At 38.4% G+C, this 25788-nt stretch overlaps 1 protein-coding gene across 5 annotated transcripts in view; it reads left to right on the top strand.

Moving 5' to 3' along the window:
- Nucleotides 1-25788, top strand: part of SLC24A2 (solute carrier family 24 member 2) — a 118155-nt gene that overhangs the window by 25436 nt on the left and 66931 nt on the right. The gene's annotated exons all lie outside the window — the stretch shown is intronic.

The raw sequence follows: 25788 nt of genomic DNA on the forward strand, positions 1-25788 counted from the left end.
TTTATTTTTTTTTATTCTTAGATTTGGTGGCTAAACCTAAATAATGAATTAATTAAACAGCCCTAGCATCAGCTGCTTCCCTTCCATTTACTGGACCATGTCTGACACTCCGTAAACATGAAGATCTTTTGAAAGAGACAAATATCTGGGCAGGTATGTGAGACATGAGGTGAGGTGTAGTGGAGGGCTGCATCCCACTTTTTTGAGGTCCACTTTGTTCATTACCCCAGTAAGGCTCTTTACAAGCAGCAGTACAAACAATACTCAGAAGAGTGACCAAGGTTACCAGTAAGGGATTGAACTCTGTCTGGGAGTCTTTAGCCAGCAACCATGATAGTTATGTAGGACATGGATTTCAGCCTAATCACAGAATCACAGAATGGTTTGTGTTGGAAGGAGTCATCTAGTTCCACCTCTCCCCTCCCCTGCCATCAGCACGGACACCCTCCAGTAGACCAAGTTGCGCATTGGTATGAAGCCTTAAACCTGACCAAATTTCAGTTATTGCAAGAAACCGGTGAATACCTTCAGTATCCTAATAGCAGAGTCACAAGGTTTTCAATTACCACCCCCTTCATTCCACAGCAGAAAGCACTTCACATCACAAGGAGTAGAAAGGATTAAAACAATTGAATTGTAATGAGCGACTGCCAAATGCACTGTAAATGATCAAGAGGGAGCAGGAATAGAAAAAGGAGCTGGAAGGCACTGTAGCATTGCCATTTTCTATCTGCCATTCACTGATGATAGAAGATGTCCTAAATCTTTATAAAACAAAACTCATTTACCAAAGATTTAAGTAGGATGAATGGCAGGTGTCAAACAAAAGGGTTAATTGCAGTTTCTAATGAGTTGCTTAGGAATAGGGAGGAACAGGCAGTAGCTGCTGTGAGCTTGACTGAAATAGACAAACAAAACAGTTTACTTATTTCAGGTTTTTCTACTCATATCTTTATGCCTATGTACTAAACATAGATGTATTTATATTAAATTGTCTTAAGATGCACCAGCACATAAACTTCCATAGGAATCACAGCACACTCAGTGCTAGGACACAGTGCAGAGAGCGGTGAAAGCTGTGGTTTGCTGATGTCTGTTGCACTAGTATCTAGTGCGTTGTAGGGGTTTCAGTTATCTTCAGGAACTGCTGTGGCACTGCAGTGTTCTTTGCATTCAGTAGTCAAGGGGCATTTTTAAAGTGGTAGTCTGGTTCAAATATGGTTAGATTTTAGTTTTTCTTGCAAGATTTATCTGTGTAGGAGTCCTCACTGAATTGCAATTAACTAAGCACTTTGCATACATTATGTTTGTGCTGCATACAGTAGGGTTGTATGGGGTTGTTACTCAGCAAAAGCAGCAGAAACATATCTGTTCTACCACACACTGTCATAATATGGATTGTGAAGGAAGAGCACTTTGCAACCAGGCATACTTGCTCTTTGTAAGACCAATCTCTTCTACTCTGTGGGTTTATACAGCCAAAGGCATGTTGCTTTAGATGATAGGCCAGTGTAAAGGCATTCAGTTAAACCTGCTGTAAACAGGCTTGCTGCAGAAACCTGCCCAGAAGCAGTGGAGGTGTAGTATTTTGCCTTTGTGTCTCACTGTAAGATAAAGGCAATAATGGATGGTGTTAATAATGCATTAAGTGTATGTGAAATGTACCTGACTGAAATGTGTATGTACCTGACTGAAATTGTTTGGCAAAAAGTCATTTTTTGACAAGACCTAAGTATTATTGGGTCTTGTGTTTATTTCTTCTCTCTTGGAAGCACTCAACATATCTGTGAAGAAGGTTCTCATAAATCCAGCTAGCTATTTGATGATTCTCTGGGTAGAAAATAATCTTTCTGTTCTCCCAGGCAGAAAGTGGTCTTTCATCCTATATAGAGAAAGGTGATAGAAAAATGGAGACATTCAAAGCAATACTACAAAACCTTCAATTTGTGACCCTATCACAGTCCTTACTAGACTTTAATCCTTTTACATTCTTATAGGAGGCTTTTGAGACTTGTGTATGATAGCTTAGGCATAGAATGAAGGGAAATATGACAGTGAAGACAACTTTATATAGGGAAACCTCCTCTCTTGGTTCAAGAAAAACAGTTTTCCAAGGAGAAGGTATTTGAGTCCTGAAACCAAGAGTGAATAAACAGGTGGGGCATAGTGCCCATGCCCTTTCTCAGAGTCATATTCTCTAGTAAACAAGTCGATAAATGAAACAGAACTTCGTTTATGTATTGACAAAATAAAAGATTTTGTGGGATGCCAGTTAATGTGTGGGAGCATGAATGGTTAATGTTTGCAGAAGTTATTCTGAAAAGCAGGTCACTAAGGCTGTGTGTTTAGAGAAGCATAGTTAGACAAAGCAGCTGGAACCTCTGAGCTCATGTGTGTAGTCTGCAAATCGCTGTGGGAACAAACTGAAGAAATTATAGTGTGTGTATCTTTTGAAGCAAGGAAGATACAGAGTAAACCTATTTCTGAGTCAAAGGTACTTTTTTGATGAACAAGTTTTATTTATTGTGTAGTCTGGGGGCACAGCCCAGTTCCAGATGTTTTAATCAGTCCCCAGACCCTACATCATCTTATTCTATGCAAAAATTTGCAAAGCAATGGTGAATCATGGACAATTAATTTTAAGGAACCCAGACACATGGATAATTCTTCCTTTGTCATATTAAAAGCTTAGAAAGCCTAGTAATTACTCCAAGTAAGTATCTACATGACAGTTAGAAATTCAGAGCTGAATTGTTTTGGTAACCAGTAGGTATCCTCATATCTTTCTGGTACCTGCTGGTTAATAAAACATTTCAGCGCTGTGAAGGGAGGGAAGATCATATTTCATTGAATGTTCAATTGTGAGCAGGCCAGTAGGTCCTTATGATTCAAAGCAAAGCTGTCTTTTCACAGACATGCCAAGTCTTTCTGTAGAAACACTACTTCTTCCAGTCATCCAGCAGGAAGCAGAAATACTTGATTTAATATTGTTTGACTTTTTTCTTGCTTCAGGCACCTCTCTTCACCTTACGAAGATTTGTCATTAAGCAGCACTGTTATGTAAACTGTTGCATTGTACTTTATTGAGTGGAGCTCAGTTACACAGCTTTCAGCCATCATTCCTGGTATCTGAACAAGGACAGCATTCTGTAGGTTTAGCTTGGAATGGAATTGTTGCCACCATGACAAGTGGTTACTTGTTATTTAATTAAATTCTATATTTGGCCACACTATTAATTGGCAAGAGTAATTCTTTGACAAAGTCAACCAACTACTGAGTAATTACTGAGTCTCTCACTAGAAACAATTACATTTTTAATCATTACATTGCTGCATTACAGTACCTGTCATCTCATTTGGGTACTGTGCTAATTTTAGCCATTAGATAAGCCAGCTATGATTCCTTTATATTCATGAGCTGATTCTGTTGAAAATTTTCATATCATTTAATCGTTCTTAGGTAAGTGATGTTAGCCAAGACTGAATTTCTGAACTATAGTGTTTGTTGCTAGAGAAGTTAGATAGGTAGAGTTAGTTAGGTAGACCTGCACCCTATTGAATGGGGTTTAGGTACCTAAGTATACAATTTTAGTAGAATCATAGAATACCAGGTTGGAAGGAACCTCAAGGATCACCTGATCCAACTTCTCTTGGATTGACGATTTTGGTGATTTTCATAATGTTTACTCATCTTGGAAGCAGATAACACCAGTGCTCCTGAACTGCAGGTCTGCACATGTATGTAACTCTTCTCTGTCAGTGGCATTCAGTAACTGAGCAGCTAGCTTGTATATCACCTAGACATGGTATGGAAACTCAGCCATCCTCTGATATACTACCTGAGGTGTCTCTTTGTGGAAGACTTATGGGTTAGCCAACACACATATGAGAGGACTGGGCTTCTCACAAAATGAACTACCTCAAAGGTTTTCGAGATCCAGCTGGACACAGCCTGAGCACCTGGCACTGAATGCAGTGTTGCACTTCCTTCAAGCATGAATTTGACCTGGAGACCTCCCTAGGCCCTTTGCAGCTCAAATGGTTCTGTAACGTCATTGGAATTCAGTGTCTGCAAGAAGCAAGCTGCAGATCTAACTAAAATTTGGCCTGTAGCACATCAGTGCTGTCTCTGTTGTCTCTCAGGAGAGCATTTTAACCATTGGGCTGTAGGCTCAAACAAACCATTGAGGGCCACACTTCTGCTTCTCTGAGGGAAGGCCTGCCACTGATTTTCTGATGCAAGGATGAAGCATGGAGCAGTCTGACTTCGGGCTTGCAGCAAGGACTTCCCTGTTTGGTAGAGAGGACTCCCAACATGGCGCATGTCTTACGCATCTTATTCATCTTATTCATATAGATTCATATTCATTTCAAAGGATTTTGAATTCTTAATTTTCATGAACCTGGATTGCTCTGTTTCTAGGCAAGGAAGAGGCAGAAGAGGGGAAAAAAACAGTGATGTCAACACAAGGTCAAGAGCCTATGCATGTATTTTTCCTGGGGACCTCAACAGCAGTAGCAGTGGTGATTGTGTGGTGTCTGTAAGCTCTAAAATAGCTCACAACACCACGGTGTGGGCACTTGGGCACTGAAATGTGGCAGAATCAATAGAAGTGGCCTTTCAGCATGCAGTAGCAATGCCTACCCAGCTATCTCAGAGCAATTGCTTACATTCAGGAGCCAGCCATGAGCTGGGGCATACAAGTAAAAAGGTGTGCCTTCTTGCTACCTGGGTTGAGGTACTGAAATCTTCCTCTGCCTATGTCCATAGCCGCACTGTGTCCTGTTGCCTGTATCAGGAGATTCCCTGCTTAGGGTCCTGGGCTGAGTGAGACCCCATTTTGAGGCACTTGTTTCCTGCACTGAATGGAAAGACCATGGACCTCAGTTAGGAATTCAGTTCCAGATTTATGTGTTCACTGGGCTGAAGACTTTTCTTGGAGCTGTCCCCAAGTCCGTATAAGTCTCTGCTATGTTTCTGCTCAGTGTGTATCAGAATACAGTTCTTTTGCTATGCAAAAAGTGTCTGGCTAAGCAAAAACTATTGACATGAAGGTAAAGAAGGATGTACAAACAGAGGTTACTGAGGGTGACGTTAATTTCTGTGACTGCTAAGTCTGCAGAGAAAGAACAGATTTTTGGGGATTCTTTATTAATTTCAGGTAGGATGGCTTCAGATAGTTCACAATGGCATTTTCTGCTACACTGCTGCTGGCAGTGTGCAGGATAATTTAAATTAGTACTCCTTTTCCAAGAAAAGAATGACATATTTAATTCCAGAAGTTCTTGGCTCACTTGTGGGCTATATTTTTAACTGAGGATTTTCCAAATTCTGAAAATTATCAATATGGGTATTTATGAGTAATTTCTGTATATCTAAAGTATAAGCAGAATTCTTTGTAGGATGGTAAAAAGGCTAAGCATGTTTTGCATTTACAGTTATGATTATCTAATGTCATGTTTACTTTATTTCCTTGGTCTTTAAGTTGTCACTCGTAATTTATGGACTCAAAATTGCAAGTGAAAAGTGTTCATTTACCTAATGTTACTGTGCGCACACACACTTTTTATCTACAGAATAGCATAGGTGTTAAGTAAAATAATTTATTCAGGGTAAAGTCATTTTGCCATAAAAAACTTAGAGTGCTTCGTGTGATTTTCCAATTTATATTCATTGCCTGTAATAGACCTATGCAGATAATGAATTTGTTCCTGTTATTGAAACACTGGCAGTAAAATATTCTTCTATTAGTAAGATTACTATCATCTATTATATTAGACAATATGTTGCAACAATACAGCTGATTAGGGCTTGACTTCTTTTATAAACCATATTCTTAATTAAATATTTTAATATCATTAGGGTAAACTGATTCTAAATGAGTCAGTTGCTCAGATTCTGTAAGCTATTTAATTTTTTGGAAGGGTTTGGTTTTTTTTTTAAATATCAAGTGTTCTTTGGGATCTCTTTACCAAGGGAATTAGTTTAAAGAGAATTAAAATTAATAAGGTGACTTTAAAATGGCAAAACGCACAATAATCCATGGATTCCTAATCCACACAGAAATTAGCACTCTCCCCTCTTTCTCAGGAAAGATTTAGCAGCAGGTTGCTATAGCCAGAATTCCTAAGTCATTGTCTTTTACAGTGTCTGTTGCATGCAGCTAGTGCATTCTGAGATGTTACCATAAATAATTGTCTGTGTGCAGCTCCTTGTGGCAGTGCTCACCGTGGCACCACAGTGCACCTGGTGTATGTAGTGGGCTTCCATTTACTACAAAGCTCCCTATTAACAGCTCAGCTGGTGCACTGGTTCACTTTTTCTTCTAGAGATATGAAATGCCATTTTTCCTAACAACTGAAATAAGATGTGAGTATCCACATAAGAGACTCTCCCCTTTCTTCTCACTTTGCCTATCTTTTTATCACCTGGACAGTCATGCTGAGGATTGATTGAAGCTTTAGGCTTTGCAGCAAGGTATAGATGACACGTTACAACTACTGGGGTGGAAACTATTACGTGTTGCTAAGCTGGGTCTGTGCAGTATCCGGTACTGCTTCAAAATGATAGTATTTTAACTCAGTTCATGCTTTCTTACTTTCAGATTCAGCAATATGCAAGAGTGGTTATTAGTGCATTTTGTATCCCTTTTGTGAAATAACACTAAGGATCAATTTGTTCCAGTGATGCAGCATTTTGATAGGCTGAGAAAGTTGGGGCTGTTCAGCCTGGAGGAGAGAGGCTGCGTGGAGACCTCATAGCAGCCTTCCAGTACCTGAAGGGGGCCTATAGGGATGCAGGGGAGGAACTGTACATTAGGGACTGTAGTGATGGGACAAGGGGTAACGGGTTAAAACTTAAACAAGGGAAGTTAGATTGGATATAAGGAGGAAATTCTTTCCTGTTAGGGTGGTGAGGCACTGGAATAGGTTGCCCAGGGAGGTTGTGAATGCTCCATCCCTGGCAGTATTCAAGGCCAGGTTGGACGAGGCCTTGGGTGATATGATTTAGCGTGAGGTGTCCCTGCCCATGGCAGGGGAGTTGGAACTAGATGATCTTAAGGTCCTTTCCAACCCTAACTATTCTATGATTCTGTGATTTTAGTGGCTTCTGTCGAATAACAACATTAGGAGTTTGATACAGATTTGAGTCAGCAAAATGTCTCTTTGCCTGATCTCATGGGAAGTTCTAGAGAAAGGGAGCTGAGCAAGTATGGTCAGAAAGCCATTGCACAGTGATTAATGTAGTTGTACTTGAAGCTCACTGTAAATGTAATGAAAGATTAAATCAGAATCTCTTTCTCCAGTCCTTGAAAAACAATAAAAGACTCTCGAAACCATTATTTTCACAAAGAAATGTTCATGGGCCATGATTTCTGCCTTGGGGATTTAATTCTTTCATTCTCCTGGCTCTAGAGACTGTCCTTGTTTCACCACTCCAAGCTATTCTAGCTTTTTTTGTCAACTCTGTTATAGCCTTGATACATGTTTTTCTGGCATTTTGAAAGAGTAAAGTGAAGGCACTGTTTTCTTGAAGTTTATGTCACTAGCTTAGCCAAAAATTTACTTATCATGCCATCATGTCGCATTATCACATTGCAGTGCTGCTGCTGGCAAAGAATCTAAAGGCAGAAGTAGTGAAAGAAGTAAATATGCTCTTTCCCCTCAAATATACGTGTTAATTTTAAGCAGAGATTTTTCTTCTATTCTTGCTTAAAAGTAATTTTCAGTCAAAGATTAAAAAGAAATTAATTAGACATTGAAATAACTTCATAGGAATGCTGTGAATGGGTGAGTAAATTGCATCATCAAGTTTTTTACTAGTAAGTAGCATCCTTCTTCAAAAAATAAGTGAAAAAAAAATGGAAGAAAATGGGTAGACACTGCTACACAGTGAAGACTGGCAACATCTGATCTCTGAGCTGCAGGGGTTGAACTTTTGCTCCCTTCTGGAGGTGGGGAGGGAGAAGAGGAAAAAAAAAAGTAGTTGAAGGCTCTCCTGATAAAACTTCACCCTTTACTTTTCCTTTTTTTTTTTTTTTTTTTCTGAGAGATGAGACCTAAGAGAACAATCTCTGAAGAAGCAACTGCGGAAAGCAGGGAAAGAAGAATACTTGGCCAATGGAGGAAGAAATATTCTCTTTTGCAATTTAATGTCACATGTCCAGTTCTTCCAAAAGCTACATCTGCTTGAACCTTCATAGGTGCTACTTCTGAAGTTTTAAACTTCTACCTTACCAGAAATTTGAGGGGAAATTGCCTGAGCTTTTTTTGGGAGATACAAAGGTTTCTGAATCATAAACCTGCCTGCAACATAAATTATGAGCACCCTTGGATTAGACTGCAGAAATGGCTGTGAAGGAGTTTAAAATGTCTACACTTGATATACTACTACTAGGTATCTTGCTACACAAGGCAAAATGCCAAGGTATAATGGATTTAAGGTGTCTTTAACCACTCAGACTCCTTAAGGAACCAGAGCTACATTTGAAGTTTAAAATACCATCTGGTTTATAGAGCTTAATGTTTGCCAGACCCCAATGGTATGACTCAGAATGGTGCACTGAATGCTCTCTTTGAAATAGGAAATCCATACTGGGGGGTGGTGGTGGTTTTGGTTTTTTTTTTTCTAATGAAGGGAGAATTAAAGAAATGATGACATCCTTATCTTTTAGTACTCTTTCAAGGTAGAGTTTCTTAGTGTCACTCTGACTTAAATCTAAGCAGCTTATGTTTAGTTAAGCATAAGGAGGTGCTTGCATTCTGGATTTGAATCATTACTGGATTTGAAGGATATTTTATAAAATTAACTCATTAGAACTAAATGGGGTTTTATGGGTTGGGTTTTTTCTTGCTTTGCTGTCTCTTTTCAAAACCATGGACAGCAGTGTGCACACATGTGCATGTGCGTGTGTGCTCATAGATGTGTGTTAGGCCAAGGGAGGAGTAGGGGTTTGCTACGTCAGACATACAACTCTTAGAAGAGTTACTTAAATACTGTCATGGGTAGTCAAGTCAGTGCCCTCTCCTGCTGTTTTAGTAAAATGTTTTATTTTTCATTTGCATTTGAAGGTCAGTATTTCATAACGTATCTCCATGGTCATTTTGCATCTAAATTAATAGTTGCATTCTTACTAAGTATTACAGAAACCAAATTCCTTTATAAAATGCAAATTAAATAGTCTGGCTTCAAATGGAAACATTAGGGTAATATTTATTTGGACTGCCTGTCATACAATTTTTAGTTCTGCCATATGGGATTATTTGCTAAGTGGGTTTATTATGAGAATGCAGTAATTGAGTACTGTGTTGTCAAAGTATAATTTTTTAAGTAAATCATATCTCAGTTTTAATTTTTTGTGTAATTTTGTAATATTAATATGGCTAAGTATCTCAGTGAACATAGGTTCTGATAAATTAAATAAACTATTACATTTGCATACTAGACTTAGTCATCCACATGATTTCTAGAGGAATGAATGCTGTTGCATGTAGCAACTAAGTGCTGTTATAGTACTGTAAAGAATGCCTTTCACAATTGCTAGGATGTGAGGATTTAAAAAGCAGAGATATACATATAGACACCTGCTGAGTCCTTGAAGTTAACTGCCATCTTCCATGGCTTATGCACAAAATATACCATCTAGGCACTAGTAGAATGAACAAAAGTTTTACATAGCCAGGAAACACCATATAAACTTGCATTAGCTCAGGTTCTTACTTCACTTGCAGTTCTACTTCATTTGTAATAGTTCTGAATATAGTCAAAACCTGTTTCAGGGCAGAGGTGTCTGTTTCAAAGTTTTCATTTAGCCTACACAGAGAAAGCAATTGCATGAACCTTCTTGCTCTTCCATCCTGAAAATAAGCAGATTTCTCAAAGTAACATGTACCAATCACCAAAGTGCAAAAATTTGTTTATTTTCGATACTTTCTATTCTTTTTAGATAACTAGAAAGCTTTCTAAAGTATCCTTTCTGCCCAGAGTTCCTTCCTGGGAAACCATTTATCCCATTTCATCGATCTTCTCTTCTTCACTTCTATGTTTTAAGTGGGGAAGAGAGACAATGAGATCCTATCCCGCCATGACTCTGCAAAAGTCTGTCAACAGCTACTGAATTGATGAATCACCTGTGGTTCAGTTAGCAACAGTTAGCTAGAAGGCATTTCTGACAAAAAAAAAAAAAAAACCAAAAAATACGAGGTTTTGCTTATTAAATGCCTAAATAAATAAAAACCAAATTTTGCTTCATTCTAATATGAACTATTTTTGAGGGCGGGGTGTGTATCTGTATGTGTTGAAATTGCTACTGTGAATATCAACAGTTTCCATTTTATAATGGAGAATTTGATTACTTGCACATAACAAATGGATGAGATGATCTTTTGATAAATCCTAGTAAAATCAGAATCTTCTTCTAGATTTTCATCATTATATACTGCAAATACTTACTGCAAAACTTGATAACATAGCTTTGAGGTGGACTTCTATGTCCTGTTGCTTGCAATCAGAGGCAATTCTGTTATGCTGTGCTTTGTATACACTTGTCAAAGCCCCGGGGTAAAGGCAGATAGTGTTGGTGCTCAGGTTTTCACCACTCCCACGTATAGAAACCCCTCTCATTTCTAGACCAGTCATTTCCTTGGCCAGTTTCTCTTTTTGTTCTGTCTTTATTTCACTGATAGCTTTTTAAAATGCCTTTATATTCTTAATCTGACACTTTTCCGATATAGAAAAATCCAGTCCTGAAGTCTCCGCTTGTTTCCTGTTAAGCTGTGTGTCCTTCCCAGCACCTGCCACAGTCAGAACCCTTATTTCCTCTTGACATATATCTAGAGCTGTTTACCATCTTGCAGTTGAGCCTTTTTCAGTGCCTTTTTGATGGGCTGGCAATCTCTACTGGAAATACTTTTCCTGACACATCCTAGCATTTAGCTTTTCCACAGTGAAAATATGTTTCATGTGAGGTGTCTCTGCCCATGGCAGGGGGGCTGGAACTAGATGACCTTAAGGTTCTTTCCAACCCTAACTGTTCTATGATTCTGTGATTCTGTGTACATGGCTCATCATCATTCTGTGACAGAATATGACCTTTCTTCTTTTCCGTCATTTTTTACTGGTAAGCTCCTTGCTGACAGAAGACACTATGGAACAGTTACAGTTATATTATTCCTTAATGAACTGTGATTTTCTAGATTTTGACCAGTTCCACATGATGGAGGTAATGGAATGCCTTTAAAAAACACCTTTCTGTATATGAACATAATGGTAGAAACTCATCCAAAATACGCAAGCTGCTTCTTAGCAATGTAATTCCAGCGATTTTCACTGTTCAGTTATGGTGGGTGAGTTCTGAAAGCAGATGGATATCCTTGCTTTAACAGCAAGTTAGTGAAAGCAATGAAGACTGAAGTTTGTCCATGGAGCAGAAAATCATTAGAAATCCTGATAAAAAATCCATTATAATTTTGTTAAATTTGAAAAATGTTTTAATAAAACAAGACTGCTGAGTTTACAGAGTTGGTGAACCACCATGTTTGGCTTCATCAGTGCTGAAGGGAGTAGAAATACTTAGGGAGTGAGATAGGGACAATATACCTTGATTTGCAGCTTTCTGCCTCAGGAAGTATCTGAGGGCAGATAGTGTACACAGAATGGTAGTTTTTTTGCCACTGTCTTCTCATGGGCTGTTGCTGCTGCTGTGTATTTCTTAACCAACATGTGCTTTTTTGCAAGTTGTAAATTAGGTCGTATTAAATGCTTTGAAAGCTTTACAGATGGTAAAAAAAATAATTAAAAAAAAGGGAAACTCATTTGTTAACACATTCACTCACTTTTTCATTAAGTCACAAAACAATTCAAGTAAAAAATACTTGAATACTAATGCCTGAGTATGTCTTTTTTAAGGCAACTTTCAGTAGCATTCTTTGAGTGTTCCATGTCTAATGAGGAACATCTATAATGTTTTCATCAAAGTAGAACAGACTGAAGTCAGTGCTGTCAGCCTGGGTGCCATATCTGCACAGTAAGAGGCACTTCATGACACAAGCACAGAAGGATGTGGACTCATTTCCAGTGCCCTGTTAGTACAAAGAACTCTTCAGTTAAATAGCTGATACTGCTAAAAGTGGTGTTGAAGCCTCAATATTCTACATGAAGTCCAGCAAATTACAAGATAATAAAAGACAGGTGAAAAAAGCTGTAACCCTGACTTATATTATTTCTAGAGAATGCAGAAACTGTGTACTCAAACAAAACAAATAAAACCAAAGACAAACAACCTTCCATTCCATTGCAGTTGATGCAGTGGAAGGCATTGCATAAATAAAAGTTCCACCAAGTGGGACTGGAATGAAGGAGAAAAACAGTTTATGGGAAAGCTATATAAAAATGGCAAGAAAATTACCTTTTAGTTTGAATCTTTCTCTGTAGTTTTGATAGAAAAATTAAAATTAATGGAGTGTTTATATCAAGCCTTCATTTTTCCTTGCATCATATTTTGAACCTCATTGACTTAAAGTCAGTAAATAAAGCCAAGAAACACTCAAACAAATTGAAGGTGCACCTGGAAGTTCAGCCATTTTCTGCAGAGCAAGAAATAGTTGTTAGAATGGACAGGCATTTAAGTCATTGAACAGTAAACATAAAAACGCTGGTATAGCAACATCAGATCTAGGAGAGAAGTTTAACTAAAGTAAGAACAGAACAGATCTTGAATTGAGATTGATAGAACGCATTATTTTAACAGTCTGACCTTGTTGTCAGTAACTAAGAAAATGTAAGTTAATGTCAACATCCCTTCCTCATGTCTCATAGTGCCAACAACCTCTGTGAAAAGACAGGTCCATACAGGAACTGCTTGTGTATTGATAATGCTATTGTTGTAATGACTAGAGGTAACTTCAAGCAGTGCATTTTTAGAACTGTGATGATGTCAGTGGAAACTGGTAACTGAGTTAAACAAGGGTATTTACTGTGGCTTCATTTCCCTAATTATCATTAACTGCATAAGCAACAAAGACCAAGACTTCTAAAGGAGTTGATATGTGCCTTCTACTAAATCTGAGATTTACAAAACTTCAGAAATACTATGCTGGCCCTCTTAGGCTGTTGAATGTCAGAACTTCTTGTAGTTTGTCAGCAAGATTTAATTTGGAATTTATTCTTGTTTCATACTAAGACTTCAGAAGTGGCACCAGCAAGTGCTTACCCTAAGGACAGGATCCTGCTCTTCTGCAGGATTCTGAAAAAAAGAAAAAGATTCTCAAAAAAAGAGCAGTATAAATTCTAGGGGGGTGTACCTATTTCATATCTACAACAGATTGCCCTGTTTCTAGAGAAAACAAGTTCATGCCTCCATTTTGACTGGAAGGGTTTGCTCATTTCTTGATAGGTTTTACCATTATCCAAATAACAGTTCTGGCGAAGCAGTGAATAACAAAGCATAGGAGCTAAGGTCTTTCATGTAAACAGCATAAACTGCCTAGCCTGGGTGACTGACAGAGCCTCGCTTACACAAGCACCCATCTAATCAGTAGAACAAAGAACACCAGAGAAGAGTTTTCAAGTGGATCTAATGCAACTCATCAGCAACTTTTGCTCTGTTCAGAAGATTCCTGCCTCCTAGAAAATTAATTGGAAAATTTGCCATAGCAGCAGAACCCTAGAAAATATGAAAGGGAGGTTTTACACATTTATTTCACCACTCTGCTGATGATTCTGCTTACATTGATTCAGTCCCTGCTTATAACAGGATAACATGTTGGTGCATACTTTCATTGCTCGACAGTTTCAGTACAGTGTTGAGAGGATGTTTTGTAAATTTCATAAAAATAAATATGTCAGATTTAGAGTCAGACTAAGACATACTTTGAATCTCTTATTTGAATTTATATGTGTATTTCAACAATAAAAAGCATTCTGACCATCAGCCATAGCTCTTCAAATATTTTTTCATCACCAGCCGAAAACATTGCACAAGATGCATGTGGTTTAACTAGAAGCAGATTGAAATAGAAGTACCAATTGGCAAGAGAATAGTAAAGGTACAGGACGATTGAACAAAATACTTAGCTTATTCACTGAATTTTCCATGTGTGACTGGCAAAGCACTTCACAAAAAGTCTGTATTATTACCTTAATTTTGCACATGGGGAAACAAACAGCAATATAATCAAAGGGGGAAACAAGAATACTTCTTAATCTTTTGACTGCTTGGTGTGAGTACATACTGCTTATTTGTAGAAATTTAAAACTCCATAGTTTTCCACAGTGATAGTGCAGCCCTCTCTAGAAGGGAGATCATCACAGAAAAGATCATTTATGTCTTGGCAGGTTGCTCTTGCTCTTTTCATGTTTTCTGCGGCTTGTCAAAAAAAGCCGCAGTATTCACTGACGACCTGCTTCACAGAGTTTTTTAAACACATTTTAGTGGGAGCAAAGATACACGCAATCAGATTTTCAGTTTCAGAATAGACTCCTCAGCGTTCAGCATGTGGAGAAATGCAAGCATTCTTCATGGCTGCAGAGCCTGCACAGGGAGAAGGAATGTGACAGTTACAAGCTGAAAGTGGATTTGTTCTTAGCTTCAACTTGCATTACCAGTGTTGCCTCAATCCTAATGTTTTACAGTCTTTTGCTTTGATGTATTACAAGAAGCACTTGTAAGCATCTCTATACTTTTTTCCTCGTCCACCTCTCCTAGGACTGCCAAGGTCATTCAGGTCTTACTTGTCTTAATAAACAGTAAAGCTCTCAATAAAGCTGAGATCTTCCTACTTTAGGTCACCATTATCCCTGCAGGACTAGAACCGGTGCCTTGAAAACTTTTTTAAACCTGCCATTTATTGGCAAATAAAGAAGAGTTTAGATCAGCTCCTGCCTTATAGGAATATAAACATTGCAATAGTAATGCTCATCACTGGATCATTTTAAAGAATTAGGTAAACCCATATACAAATTCTGCATACGTGTCTGCTTAGCTACTTGCAAACTGAAACAGAGAGCTTGCAGTAACTGCTAGGACCATTTCCTTCCCACGACCTTGTATAAGAAATTCTGCCCCTTCCTTTGGTCGCTGAGGTTGAGTGCATTCAGTAGCACCAGTTGGTGGCATGGTACCAGCATTTAAACCAGGAATTCAGCAGGAGTATAAAGAATGCAGTTCCATTTTCTCTCTGAAAACAGGAAAACTGGACCTAAGTCTAGCTCAAGAAGTTGACATATTCTTTGTTGGGGCTCACATTTCTTTCTAATTCTTCCTTAAAGTTGCATAACTGAGACTGTGTACCTGTCCAAAATGGAGGAAATGCTAAAAGTGACAAAGACTGTGTCAGACCCACTAGAGCTGTTTGTATCCTATAAGAACAGGTATGAAGTGCTACTTGCTGTATTCCATGCAGCCTCTTTAGGGCTTTGTCTGGGCAGTACCCTAGGTGATAAAACCTGGGATTCAGCCTTCACTTGAAACAGCTCTGACCAAAATATATGTATTGGCAGATAAGTAAGCACTCTTTAAGAAAATGTTAGTAAGATACTGTGTATTGAGGCAAATTCTGTGATTATGACATGGCAAGTCTGGAAACATCAAATAATAGCATCATAGAATAGCTTGGGTTGGAAGAGACTTTAAAGATCATCTAATTCTACCCTCTGTGCCATGGGCAGGTACACCTTCCACTAGACCAGGTTGCTCAAAGCCCAGTCCAGTCTGGCTTTGAACACTTCCAGGAATGGAGCATCCACTGTTTCTCTGGGCAACCTGTTCCAGTGTCTCACCACCCTCACAGTAAATAATTTCTTCCTAATATCTAATCCAAATGTACCCACTTTAAGTTTAAATCAAATGCCCCTTGTCACTACTTGTCTTTGTAAATAGTCACTCTCCAGCTTTCTTAAAACTGATGTAGCTTTCTGGAGCTGCTTCACTGAGGCAGAGCTCCTCTGGTGCCCAGTTTTCTGACATCAAAATAAACTTGGGAATTGACACTGTTTAAATAAAAATGTGGAGGCATTGAGGGCAAGAGACCTTTCTTATTATGGAGCTAGGGTTAGGCTCCCTTATTTTATCCCCTCTGGGATCAGTGTTCGGACCAATCCTGTTCAACATCTTTGTCGGTGACATGGACAGTGTAATTGAGTGCGCCCTCAGCAAGTTTGCTGATGACACCAAGCTGTGTGGTTCGGTTGATACCCTGGAGGGAAGGAATGCCATCCAGAGGGACCTTGACACGCTTGTGAGGTGGGCTGATGCCAACCTCATGAAGTACTGCAGGGCCAAATATGAGGTTCTACAGCTGGGTGGGGACAATCCCAGGCACAGCCACAGGTTGGGCAGACAATGGATTGAGAGCAACCCTGAGGAGAAGGGCCTGGGGGCATTGGTTGATGAGAAACAGAACATGAACTGGCTTCAGTGTGCGCTCACAGCCCGGAATTCTGGGCTGCATCAAAAGAAGTGTGACCAGCAGGTCGAAGGAGGTGATCCTGCCCCTCTCCTCTGCTCTCGTGAGACCTCACTTGGAGTATTGTGTGCAGTTCTGGTGTCCTCAACATAAAAAGGACATGGAACTGTTGGAACAAGTCCAGAGAAGGGCCATGAGGATGATCAGGGGACTGGAACACCTCCTGTATGAAGATAGGCTGAGAGGGTTGGTGCTGTTTAGCCTGTAGAAGAGAAGGCTGCGTGGAGACCTCATAGCAGCCTTCCAGTATCTGAAGGGGGCCTATAGGGATGCTGGGGAGGGACTCTTCATTAGGGACTGTAGTGATAGAATTAGAGGTAACAGGTTTAAATTTACAGGGGAAGTTTAGATTTGATATAAGGAGAAAGTTCTTTACTGTGATGGTGGTGAGGCACTGAAACGGGTTGCCCAAAGAAGTGATAAATGCTCCATCCCTGGCAGTGTTCAGGGACAGGTTGGACAGAGTTTTGGGTGACATGGTCTAGTGCGAGATGTCCCTGCCTATGGCAGGGGTGTTAGAACTAGGTGATCTTGAGGCCCTTTCCAGTCTTAACCATTCTATGATTGTCTTCTGGCAGAATGGAAATCTAGATCCCTAAGGCTTGCAGGAAATAGATATTCTCAGACTTAGTGTGGAAATAGCTTTTCCTCTTAAAAAATATGTGAAAGAGCTCTGAGGCTTTTAAGAGAAAAATGCGGGAGTACCTAGACAGGTACATTAGTGCAAGCAAGAAGCGTACAGGGATGAATGAAGTGTTTGTTCTTATAGAACAAATGCAAGGAAAGTCTTATTCCCTCACTTATGCCAGGGAAAGTTATGTCCCAGCTGTGTCCCAGCAGCTCACAGGGAGGAATAAGATGTCACGAATTTGTCTGATCCTGCTTATCCTTCCCATTTGCATAGGGGACAGCACAGCTGATCTAAGCTGACTGTAAATCACCTCTGGTAAGAGTGATTTGGATAGCCTAATGATCTTATATTTAAATGCGACTTATGTCTGCTACTAATTTTATTCTTTTTGAAGCAAAGATATTTATGCACAATTATTTAGAACATATTTATCCAACTTATCAGACATGGCAAATTCCAGATACAAATGGAGGTGAAATTTCATCAGTGTTTCTGTGGATCCTTCAAGGAACTGTAGGGACAGCTTGCAGGCAGTCTTTCCCACTAACCTTGCTATTTGCTTATCATCTGTGTGGGAGAAGCAGCAGGTCAGTGTTTGCCCCATACCCCAGAGTAACCTACAGGGGGCTGCCCCTGTTCTCACTTCGATGGTTTATAGTCAAAGCAGTACAAGTGCCTAAGCAAAATTTCTGATATGTTAGTCTAATCTGCTGATTTGTGTAAGCGTTCAGTGCATTAAGATGCAGGACAAGAGACAACAATGAGAAGTCCCTCAGGATAACGGGGCTTCTTTGTGCAACTGTAGCTGTACTAAGGATGCGATGAGAAGCAGTACATAGCAAGGAATGAAACCTCTCTAATGACAGCATGGGAGTGCTGGGCCTCAGTTGAGATTTGGCTTAGCCTCTTGGGATTTAGATAAAAAGTCTTTTAATAATAAAACATTGGAAGGAGCAGTTGCTGTTACATGTTAGCCAGAAAAATGTCTGGATGAGGAACACCGCAAAATGGATGTAAAGTACTTCATGAACCACTCAACAGATGTGCAAAGTGCAGGTGGAACACATCAGCCATGTGGCAATGTACTGCAACAGTGCATGGCAACGTAAATAAAAATGAAAGAAAATATTATGCTGCTTAATGTTTAATATATACCAAATAGCCCCTATTACCAATTTTCTCAAGTGGTTTCTTTGCCTCTCCCTGTCTCAATTATTGTGTGATTTTACAGTGAATTGCAGCTGCTGTTCAGCCAGAGATATCTCAGTGATAAATAATGATTTTTTTTTTTTTGATGGGCAGAAAGGACTACAGGCATGAAAAGGAGTAGAAGTTTGGGTTTATCAGTACAGGAGCAGGCCTGATGATTTTCAGTCCACGTTTTGAAAAATGCTTTCTAAAATGAATATACAATCTTTAATGTTATTTACATAAGGCTTGGAATAAATGAAATTACTGAAATTTCAGTGTTGCAATCTTTCCTCTTGCAAGCCACCTGACTGAACAAAGCAAAAGCTTAGTGTTTGGGTAAGGGTACTTTATTTTAGCTTACACCATAAAAATGTTTTTATTCATTTTATGTCACTGAGACTAAACCTTGAGTACCTGTAGCTGAATGTAGTGGAGAAAAAATGTAAAAATCATCTAATTGTACCCTTAACTGCGTATATAAGAATATATTACAACTGCTTGTAATATATTCTATAGAAATCCAGGCTTACTCATTCTGAATAGTGCTCAGTAATAGTGCTCAGTCATTCAGATAGTGAGCACTATTCAGTGACAGTAAGAATGATAAACATGACAGAAGAAATATTTCTCTGTCCTCTCACTTCATCCTCCAAATAAACTTTCTGAACCACCAATATTTGTCATCAAAGACTTTCTTACACATATCTTTATTTGATATGAGGTGTGACAATTAAATATCACCTAGCATGGAAAAAGTAAAGGGGGGAAATAATAAAATCAGCATTACTTAAAAATATCAGCTCTGCCCTGTTGTTGTATTCAGGCAGAAGGTGTGTTCTCTGCAGGTTTTCTTTACTGCTGCAGTGGCTGCGTCTAATACAGTAGTTACATTTTACCTTGGAAACAGACATATTTTATTTCCTATCATAATCAGTATTTTTTGATTAAATGCTTATCTGTAAAGCATTTCTTGTTTTTATATTTAGACTCTAATTGTCTTTGAAGTAAAACTTTTCCATGGCTGGAAAAGGAAAGTGAAAATTGGAGAAATTGTAAATAAATAGTTTTGCAAAATAGGGACTTTGCAATTAAGTGAGAAACAGTACATTATCATACTGAATGGCTTCAACTTAACCACATTTACTAGAAAGACAAAAGAATAGCATTTCTGTGAAATAGAAAAGTTTAAGAGATGAGCAATACCACACATATTTCTGCAGTTAATACTGGATGAATTGGTGAATCCTGTTGCAGAGTATGATGCATACTTTGCCATTTTCCTGTCATTTGATTATGATTACTTCAAGATACGTGTATGAAATCTCACATCTGAGAATACAAGTCACAATTATATAACAAAAAACGTAAACTATTTTCATTCTAGAGGTTTATTTATAGCACAAATAAAATAGACTGCTGCTGAGGCTAGCAAATGTGCACCTAATTACTTTGGCAGAAAACCTAGGGATATTGCTTGTGATGTTAGCACATAACACTCAATGAAAAATTCTAAGAATTGCATAGTAAGCTAGCTATAGCTATGTGTTTGGCCCTGCTTGATGTACCAAAACCCATAAAGTCTAAGGACCTTACTTCTTCATGATTTAAACCCAAAACAGGATGGAAAATGGCAACCTCCAAAGAACACCAGCTAAAGACTCCATTTAGTTTTGTTTTGGTCATGGATTTGTGTGTTATGATCAGCACAGAAATTTTTCTTTAAGCAGATTTTGAATAAAAGTGAAAAGAATAAAAAAGAAATGAATGATTGTGGAGAAAATCCAGCCAATAGTATGGAGCAGTAATGAAAAGTAGTAAGTGAAGCAGAGGTGTCCACAGGAGTAGTATGTGTGATGGACTTTTGCAGCAGGTGAAACATGTGAAAATATAAATAAGCTAGAGGAACTAGTGTATATTATCCTTTGTCTTAAGGAATGAAAAATCCTTTTAACAGAGAAGACATTTTCAAATCTTGAAAGCATAACATTGACTTAAGATGTTGTGAAATTGGGAGAAGTTTCAGGGATTTATAGTTTTCTAACAGTAGGTGAACCATAAAAAATTGTCTTATGGAGAACGAGTTCTTCAGACATCTTTATATCTCTAAGAAAGCTTCATGCTGAGTATTTAGATTGGAGACAGATCAAAATGCAGATGCTTTATTTGGTTACCTTAATAGCTTAATAGGCTTTACGGATTATTACTCTCACAAGTCTTTTTGAGCTCATAAAATCCTGATGTATTTGCTCTTAGAAATTATGAGCTCAGTCCCCAAAACTCTTACTTGCATGAGCCCCTCAATAATTTGCCTGATTTAATGTCATTGATCTATAAGAGTCTGCAGAGTCACCATACTGTGCTTGCAGGAATACTGGAGAAGACAGGAAAGTGCAAACAATTCCCAAGGGGAGCCAATTACTGTATAAAACTATCATGTTCCACTCCACCTGATCCCTTCCCAAGGATTTTTGTCCCATTTGCATTCATGCTGTAGCTAAACGAAAAACAAACAAACTGTATGTGTTAGATGTTAAACAAGAACATATTTGTTTGAAAACAGTGGGTTTCAGTAACATTGACAATAAATAGGAGTTAGGAGTTCTTACCTACAGCAGGCACTGCACAGAAGTTAGTTTTCCTGTAGGAGCATCAGGATACAAAGTCTGTTCTGCTGCATTTGAATTCAGAAAACAAGCTCCTCACAAGCAGGCACTGTTCTACTCAAAGATAAATCTCCCCTAGTTTGCCATAGCTTTCCTGGGGATTAAGTTACACTGCCTCTATCCCCTACACTGCTGGGTGCCCATCCATTTGAGTATTATAAGGTTTTCTAGCTTTAGTTTTTGTTTTGCCTTGTGACGTTAATCTTTTCATATTACACCAAGTCTCCTTGACAATTAAGCTGACATTATGTCTGTTGTTACACCGCCATCCATGTTCCAGAATCCATGCTGGTGGGAGTTTTGCCACATACCTGCATTTCTGGCTAAGTTAGAAAAGATGCAATGAAGAGTTACTTGCGAAAACTGTGCGCAAGCTGATCATTCTTCTGTGTACAGGGTTCTCCAGTGCATGGGCTGCAAGCTTTTCTTTTTTTTTTTTTTTTTTTTAAGACTTTACAACTTGTCATTTAGATATTTCTATAAGCTTTTCTTCCAGATGTTTCTTGCCTTCAGTAGTGTAGTTCAGGGAAAAGATACTGACCAGCTATAGCTGTGACATTTTCTGGCTCAAGTAGTGTAAGTATGTACATTTGGAGTGGACAGGAGCCGTAATTGCATCTCTTTGTGACACTCAAAACTGAGCCCGTTTCATCTGCAGCAGTTGAATTTGCTGCTGTCAGTGGGGAGAGGGGGGGTTAAATAGTCCTGTCAATCTCTTACAAAGAAGTGACATTTGCACTGGCTGGCATTTCCTGCGCAGGTATTAGAAGTTCTATCAGACATTTCTGATGATAGCAAAGGTAACGTAACTTTAGGTTATGAGGTCACTGACAGATCTTGCAGAAAACCTGGCAGTTTTAAAGACAAATGCAAGACAAGACAGTGAATGTATTAGCAATATAGACCTTATCAAAAGAAAACAGAAAGAAAAAGAGGGGGAAGGGGTGTGGAAGAGAAAGCAAGAGTAAATCAGAAAATTTTGAGGAAAAAAACCCCAACACAGTCAAATGGTCCTTCTGAGAGTATCAGTCTGAAGATCAGACTGGAATCAGACTAAGAATTCTGAATCAAATCTTTTCTACAGGAGATGCTGAAACCTTATGTGTGGAATGGGATTGTTTCTTTTTAACATCCTAAAATTATGATTACCTTCAAAGGACTTTTAGAAAGCACAGGAAAAATTCTTTTTTTTTTCTAATTTGCAAGAGTGAGTCACCTACTGCTTAAAGCTGAAATATTCCTAAGAAGAATGTAAAAACCAGCAACTATCAAGAAACTCATACCTTCTACCCATGACTTTTTTAAGGAACCCTTGATCTTGATACAGTCACTGCTGAAAACTTTTGCTGATACCTTGGGGAAGATAAATACAAAAATACAAGAAATAATGCATAAGAAGAAGGGCTGCTTCTCACTGTGTGCTAGACTAGCTTTTGCGTATGATTACACCACTGCAGCCTTTCAATGCAGGAATAAAACTTTGGTAGTATCATAGAATCACAGAATGGTTGAAGATTTCTCTTCAACTAATGACAGAAGGGAGCAAATTAATTAAGAGAAAAATTAATATATTTTTTAATAAAGAAGTCAGGCACACACACATCACAATAAGCTTTAAGTCCTAAATGACAGAAAATAAACTGCAGGGACGATTCTAATTCTCCTTTCCATATAGGAGTTCACATTATGAGAGATAAAACCTCTGAAATGATTAAACAAAATAGTGCTTCAATTCCCAGTAGGAAGAATTACTTGAAAATGGATAATGGAAGATTTGCTGCGAAAGCTTTAAAGCACTCTGTTTTAATTCAATAGCAAGCAGAGTATTGTTGTAGGAAATTCATAATGCAGTGATGACAGTGAAGAAATTTGTCATTCTAAGCAAATTTTATGGAAGTCAAATCCAAATTGCCATATAAAACTTTCACAACTCTGCATGTAACCTGACTCCTTTTTGCAGAACTTGTGATGCAGTTGGGTTGTTTTTCTTTGTTAAAATATTGCTATTTGTAGTCCTTTGTTGTTCTGACTTATTCAATTGTCTTTAGCCATGCAAGATGTAGTGTCTTTCTATTATTTGTTTTTTAACAGTATTTCCATCAGAGACATAAGAAAGTCCTTTTGTTGGGTATTCTTTTACAGTCCTGGAAGGCACAGTTAACTTGCTCCACAAATGTTTCATAGTCACTACTGTTTTCATACAAAAAGATGTAGTCTTTTTTAATATTAATCCTAGATGCAGGATTAATATTCCATGTCAAGTCATGGTTGGAAAGATTTTAGATTTATGTATCTCTGGAAAATATCTGTCCTGTGTTTCTAAGAGCTAAATAACATACATGCAGTGTCTCCCCCCCCAAAGTAAATGGTTAGAAATCAGTCTGCTCCTGGATCTGTGGCTGCTTCTTGGGCAAAAAAGAAAAGCTTTGTAAAACAGAATTTTCTTTCCGTCAGTGTGTCATTATTTAATAAGAGAATAGAGAAGAGAAAAGCACCCCTCCTTCTGTGAGTAGAACACTTCCTTTATGATAAAAACAAACAAACAAACAAAAAAAACCTCTTTTCTGTGATTTAGCAGCAAACGTCTTTTTCAGTTGTATATCTCTTGTTTTCATCCAAGACAGCTTGTCATTCTCTGTGGTCTAAATCAAAGGATGAGCCTTTTCTGTATTAATACAATTGTAACTAAGGCTCTTATTGTTGTGTTAACTAACTTACTTCCATCAGAGGAATGAATATACATATCCGTTCCACAGGATTGGTAAGGAGTCTGGAGGACAGATTTCCTAAAGGCTGCAAAAAAAACTATGGCTCTGTGCAAGGTCTTTGGTGAAACAACCAGTCTGTCCCCATGCAAATCTGTACTTTGCTTTTCTCCGTCTGTGCACGGAAGATTGCTAGGCATTGGCAAGGTTGCAAGAGATTCTGTTAGTACACCAGAATCTGCTGTTACCCGGGTCGATTATGCAGTCCTTGTTTCACAGATGGCACTGTTAATCCAGCAGACAGGACCAGCCTTGTTTATTCCCAACCTGAATGAGCTTTCAGCTAGAAATGAGACATGAAAGGGTTTCATTCCTGTTATAGCTCCTGCTTTGCTGTCCTTTAATGAGCTCAGTGAGTAGTTTATAATGTTGTCCTTACTTGCCTGTGACTCTGAGTGTGGTGGAAGCCAGGAGTGAAAGCTGTGAGGGGTGTGGAGGGTGACTGATCTGGTGTTGTGTAAATCTGCCTTGGGTGCTGATAATGAGTGGCCACATAGTCCTTTAGCTGGGAGAAATAATGGCAAATCTCACCCTAATATGACATAGCCACCAAAAAAATGCATAGCGTTTTTTTAAAATGGTTATTGCTATGAGAGATGACTAACAAAGGTATGACATGAAATTACCTAAATGTTTTTCCAAAAACATTCTGGCAATTGGTATTTTTGGATCAGCTAAACTCTAGATCTCCAGTCCAATCTGATCTTGCTTGTCAGGATACTCAGTCTACATCTGGAGCCCGCAGTCTTCTCGGATCTGAACGCTGCAGTGTTGCTTCAGTGTACTGTGGAATAAATAATACATTTCTTCCTGCATGCTTGACCAACACCTGCTTTCAATTCATGTAGTTTTATGCTAATCCCATGGAATTAGTTCATAGTGCTGTGAAATTGGACTTTGAGCCACCCTTTTTTTTGTTTGTTTGATCTGCTGGAGGTTTTCCATGCCAGTACCCCCTGTACTAGTTATTTCTTGATAAAAATCATGATTTTACCTGACCTTCTTAATTTTTGTCATGTAATTGCTAATCTCTCTGAAACAGAATGAAAAGGTTTCAATAATTCAGATTAAGAATACTAAAAATGTGAATGGTTTGTGAAGAAATTCCTGTGATTGTATGTAAGGGAATTCAGTTTGGAAATTGAACATAGTTAACAAGAATTGGACAGTAACAGTCCTAATGATACTTTCCTCTTCAATAAGCACTGGTTTGAAATAAAAGGAAAAAAAAAGCTTTTAATGTGAAAAGCACCCTTCAGATATTGCCATAGATACCCACAGTAGGAGTGCAGGAATACTACTTATGAAGCATATTAGAAGTTGCCAGTGAAACAAACACAAGACGGACAAAGAGAGTTCTAATCTGTGTTACTTCTCATTCTGGCAACACAGTGTTTTACAAATGGAAAGATGATATTTTAAGAATCAGATACATTTGTTCTCTCTGACTCCCTTGGTCAACGTTGTAAGCACAAAAGCTGGTTAACATAAAAGATCATATATAGAACATAGTATAATAAAATGTGTCTTAATCGTAAAATCCTGATTGGAGCCTCGCAAACTTTCGCCGTGTTCACTGACAATTTAGTTTGGTAGGGACTGCAGTTTCCTGAAGTTCAAGTGAATATTGTGAAGAGAATTCTGTGTGCATTATTTACTGAAGTTTTTATGTGCTTACAGAATGATTGCAAAGTCATATCCAAACAGAAACATGTAGATTCATAGCGATGGGAATTCTCTATAGAACTTAAATCAAGTTTATGGATTACTTCCAGACAGCTTAAGACTGCAAAGTGCGTAATGGTTTCTGGCTTACTTTACCTTATGGTTTTCTTCATATGACTAATTTAGCTGTATTAAAGGTTTATCCTAGGGAATTAGATTGTTCCCTCTAAGAACAACCAGATTTTTGTAGATCTGGCACTAAGTGCATTATGTGAAAACAAGAATTTACCAGGAAGTCATTAAAGCCAAAAACATGCCAGCTTGTGGCGTAGCCAGAGGAACTGGAGTTTGGCTGTCAAATAATCAGCAAGTATTTATACTGAGGCTCAGAAAGTATTCTTATTTGTTT

This window comes from Pezoporus wallicus, unplaced genomic scaffold (assembly GCF_028554395.1).
Source record: "Pezoporus wallicus isolate ANWC-B61680 ecotype Strahan unplaced genomic scaffold, APGP_CSIRO_Pwel_v1 contig_2910, whole genome shotgun sequence".
Lineage (NCBI taxonomy): Eukaryota > Metazoa > Chordata > Aves > Psittaciformes > Psittacidae > Pezoporus > Pezoporus wallicus.